The following is a 5,260-nucleotide window of genomic DNA, read 5'->3' as shown; positions in this document are numbered from 1 at the left end:
CTCTTGTGTGGGTGTGATTTATTGTCTTGAATTGCAAACTGTTTAGGGACATGCCATTGGTTAATATCCTGGGAAAGTATCAGGGACTGGATTCAGGAGCTACCATCAGCCCCTGATTCCTGGGCTTTGGATAGAAAAGCAAAGGAAGTGGCTTCCAGTCTGTCATTGAGACAAAAGAGATGCGGCCAAAAAACAATTTTGTCTTGAGACAGGACCTTCCTCTCTTCATGTTAAAGAGCTCATTTGCTGACACATACAGCTGGCTGGGCCCTTTGAGGAGCTTTTCCCTTACAGGGCACCTGGGTCATCTGCAAGACACATAGTACATCCAGTCAAGTAAGCATTTTATTAAGTTCATGGTGTCCCAGGGGCTAAGTCACAAGAACCATAAAACAGTTCTTGTCCTCAAGGAGCTTGTACTCTAGTGGGGGAATATATCCTGTAAGCAGCTTAATAAATAATAATAATAGTTTGAAGAGAAGAATCATGCGGATTTGAATAGGCTTTCCAGAGCAGGTGACCCCTACCATCACCCCAGTGGTCACCTCTTTGGAATCTACACCATCACTTCAGACACACTGGAAGACCCAGTTCTAAGGGGGGGGCAGCCCTCAGGCAGTCCCCGGAGGTCTGTCGCATAGGCTACAGAAGGATGTGTTGGAAGCATCGCTCATTAAGTGGCTGAAACAGACCCATTAGAGAGCATTTACTCACAACTTAGCACAATGGGGTTTTCTCAGTCTTCACTGTCATTGCCACCTGAGATACACGAAGCGTCTGGAATGGATCCTGGCAGGAAAAGGTCATGGTAATCTGAAGGTAAGGTAATCTGTCATGAATAAGGAGGCTCTGAATTGAGAGCAAGGAAAATGCCAGCTTATTTCTGATGGCGGGCACTGGTGTCCTGGTGTACATCAGTTCAGTTCTGGGGCTAATAGCATGCATAGTACTCTATCTCAGAGTCGTGAGGTTCAAATAAGAGTATGTATGAAAGGTGCAGTGCAAACTTTAGAATGCATCCTAAAAGGCAGCCATCTAGTTTTTTTGGTCCTAGAGTAGCCTATCAATTTTGAAAGAAGTACATCCATAAATAGTGTTTGTATAGAGATCCCATCTTATAATGTTTGCTAGTTCCCCACTCTTATGCCTTGGTGGCCACTGTGTTCAAAGTATGTGTAATGGGTCGTGGGATTTAGACCCTATGGCAGATTGAAAATGATCTGCTATACTCTCATTTTATAGATGAAACATTTAGAAAACTGAAGTAATTGGCCCAGGTATAAATAGCTAACAATCAGTAAATTAAGGGTCCTTCAGACTTTAGAAATTAGGCTACTGGGATAAGCACTGGAAGTGCAAAGTCTAAATGAAACGGGAGAAAGGTATTGACTGCCCTGTTTTAGTGTGTGTTTGCTGAAAAACTGACATGCATTAAGATCATTTGAAAATGGAACTGGAACCAGCATCCCTTCTCCCCCAAAGATACATCTGTTGGAATTTTAATTGAGAGGGTGGAACGAGATAGTAGGGAAGGATTCTAGCTTCTCTTTACCCATCTTTGACAGTATTTGGTCTTTGGGGAGAGGACTATTTGGACCAGAACCGGAAGGAATCATAAGTCTGCAGCACCAGAGCCAGGTAACCTGGCAGGGTAGGAAGCTCACTGTCTCATCTGTGAAGAAAAAACGTACTTCTGAAGACCAGACTCCTTAGGCCCAGTGACACAACCAGACAGGGATGGGGACCACACCCATGATTTCATTAATATCAGGAAATCTGGAGACTAAGCCCCACATCTTACCTGGTATGGAGGCCAATTCTCTGCCATTCTGTCCTGGGCAGATAAAAAATAGAAAGATGGCAACTGGATGAAAGTTGATTTGGAGAATGGAGGTGAAGAGGACTTGACATGGAGTTAGCCCTGATGAGGAGTTCTCCCTCCAGCACTGAGCTCTATGACCAAGTCACTTAAGCCTTTCCAACCTGATTTCTCATTTGCAAAATGAGATAAGAAAAGAACTTACCTCAACATGGATGGTGAGGACCAAGGGACGTGACCTAGAAAGTACTTGGCAAACTGATGCTGTTTATATGCCAGTTGTTGTGTTTGTCATATCTGACTTTTCTTGGCCCCATTTAGTACAGATACTGGAATGGTTTGCCATTTCCTTCTCCAACTCATTTTTACAGAGGAGGAAACTGAGGCAAACAGGGTTCAGCTAATGTTTCTGGCCAGATTTGAATTTAGGAAGAAGAGACTTTTTGCCTGTAACCTCGGCACTATCCCCTGAGCCATCTTAGCTGCCCAAAGCATTTTTAAACACTCACAATGTGTCAGGCAGTGTGCTAAACATTTTCCAAATAACTTGGTTGGAAAGATGGCTTAAGAAGCTATTATAATAGTGATAACGAGGGTCCTACCAGGAGTCCCTGAGAATAGGAGGAAAATGGATTTGAGACGTATTAGTCCAAGCAGTCTCCTGTTGAGCCTAAATGTTAAAAATAGTTAATGTAAGAAACTTCCCAGGGCTTCCCCCCAAGAGTTTTTATACTCTATGAAAGTAAAATGTGTCATTTGCTAATACCGGTTCTAAATCAGTGCTGGGCAGAATCGGGAGCAAGACTTCTGTACTCACTTTAATTACAAAAGGCAGAATACTAATCAAGATGGCTGATGTTTATATAATGGTTTAAGGTTTGCCAAGTGCTTTGCTGGTGCCTGAAAATATATAGCAAGCACTTAATATTTATTGCTCTACTCCTTTGCCCCCAAATTACTAAACTGTATAACCTTTGACCCAACCTAGACATAATAATAGTATTTTTGTAGCATTTCCGAGGTTGCCTTCAGGACAACTCTGGGAAGTTGTTTCCAAGAGTATCAGTGATATTACTGGCTGATGGCTGGACTCAGGCTGTGAATTGGATTTAACTGAGGCAGAGCCGCCCAAAGTCTTCACCCTAGCCAGGACCGCTGGTGATAGCCTGGAAAGCAGTGGATGAGCATGGTTGTCTCGTGTCCGGCCAGGTTCTGAGCACCTCCCAGCACCTACCTCTGCCGCCTTTGTGACCTGTCACCCACATGCTTGGGTTTGCCCTCCTCCAATCCACTGACGAGTCGGAGGCCCTGTAGCTGTCTGCCAAGATGGCGTTACTAGAGTGTGGCCACTGAACACCCCATACACCCCTCACTCTCCCATTTTACAGATAAAAAAACAGACTAAGAACAGTTGATGACTTGCCCAGAGGCAGAGAGCCAATTGCTTCAGGCTGCCCCTCAAAGGAAGGCAAAGGACCCTTAGGTACCAAAAATAGCCAAGAACTGGAAAATGAGGGGTCCCATCTTCTGAGGGTTCTAAGACGAGCAACTGAAGGATTGAACTCTGGGTCAACCCAGTGATTCCAGAGGTCCAGTGCTGAAACGTGCTGCCCATTTCTAAGCAGTGATGGACAAAATAGGAAGAATGGGGGGTATTGGGCAATATGGACCTTGGCTGGGCTTGACCACATTCTTGTTAGAGGTTTGGTGTTTGTTTTTAATGGTGGGGGAGGGGGGGAATCCTTGCTTATTTATTGGGGGGGGAAAGCCCAATTTTAAAAGTGCTTTATATATATTCTCATCTCTTGTTCCCAACTTTTTGAAATAAATACTCCAGGCATTGTTATCCCCACTTTTTCTTTTTTTGATCAGCTTTTGATTTTTATTGTGGAAACTAGTTGGCAACCAATCTGTAACTCCATCTTAGAGAGTTGCATGAAGGCCAGGGTCAGAAAACCAAAATGGGTCAAAGGCAAGGTCTTCTTCAGCCTAAGGCCAGCCCTCCTTCCCCTGTTTGGTTGTTGTTCAGTGTTTTCTGCCATGTCCGACTCTTTGTGACCCCATTTGAGGTTTTCTTAGCAAAGATAATGGAGTGATTTACCATTTCCTTCCCCAGCCTTTCTACTATACAGCTCTAAGTAAACTGTGGCTGAAAGAGGGCTAAATCACTTGCACATGATCTCATCACTAGAAAATGTCAGAGGCAGGATTTGAACCTGCTTTTCATCCTGAAACTTTGCTTGGAATTCACATAGTGGAAGTGCCCTCTTCCTCTCATTGGGTAATTCCTTCCAGAGCCAGAGTTCTGGGGGAAAGAGGTCTGATCCTCAAGCGTGGCTGGGAAGATACACAAAGTAGAATGGGTGCCGAATTTAGACCTGAAATATTTGTAGTAGGAGCTGGATATGCATCAGGCAGTGAGTGGAACAAAGGATCTAAAATCCCATCTCTTAGGAAGCCTTCCCCCGCTCTTCATTTTAGTGCTTTTCCTCTCAATTATTTTCTCTTGGCCCCATCTGTATTTGCTTTGTATATTATTTATTTGCATGTGGTCTTCCATTGGAAGTTCCTTGAGGACTCTGCCTTTTTTTATTTCCCCAGTCAATAAAAATTTATATCCCTAATCAATCAATAAATACCATCTTCTTTCAAATCAGTCTCCAATTGATATGGACAATTTTCAGATGAAGAAATGGAAACTATTTGTAGTCATATGAAAAGGTCTCCAAATCACTTCTTAGATTGGTTAAGATTACAGGAAAAGATAACAAATGTTGGAGGGAATGTGGGAAAACTGAGACATTGATACATTGTTGGTGGAGTTGGGAACTGATCCAGCCATTCTGGAGAGTAATTTGGAACAATGTCCAAAGGGCTATAACACTGTGCAAACCCTTTGACCCAGCAGTGTTTCTACTGGGCTTGTATCCCAAAGAGATCTTAAAGAAGGGAAAGGGACCCCCATGTGCAAAAATGTTTGTGGCAGCTCTTTATGTAGTGGCCAAAAACTGGAATCTGAGTGGATGCCCATCAACTGAAGAATGGCTGAATAAACTGTGGTATATGAATATTATGGAATTTTATTGTTCTGTAAGAAAAAACCAGCAGGATGATTTCAGAGAGGCCTGGAGACACGCAAACAGATGCTGAGTGAAATGAGCAGAACCAGAAGATCATTATACACGGCAACAACAAGACTATACAATGATCAATTCTGATAGACATGGCCCTCTTCAACAATGAGATGAACCAAATCAGTTCCAATGATCTTGTGATAAAGAGAGCCATCTAAAACCCAGAGAGAGGACTGTGGGAAGTAAATGTGGAGCACAACATAAAATTCTCACTCTTGTTGTTTACTTGCATTTTGTTTTCTTCCTCATCTTTTCCTTTTTCATCTGATTTTACTTCTTCAGCAAGATAAAGGTGGATATATGTCTA

This window comes from Antechinus flavipes, chromosome 1 (assembly GCF_016432865.1).
Source record: "Antechinus flavipes isolate AdamAnt ecotype Samford, QLD, Australia chromosome 1, AdamAnt_v2, whole genome shotgun sequence".
Taxonomy (NCBI): domain Eukaryota; kingdom Metazoa; phylum Chordata; class Mammalia; order Dasyuromorphia; family Dasyuridae; genus Antechinus; species Antechinus flavipes.
The sequence above is the reverse complement of the archived record's forward strand: the minus strand, read 5'-3'. Positions refer to the sequence as shown.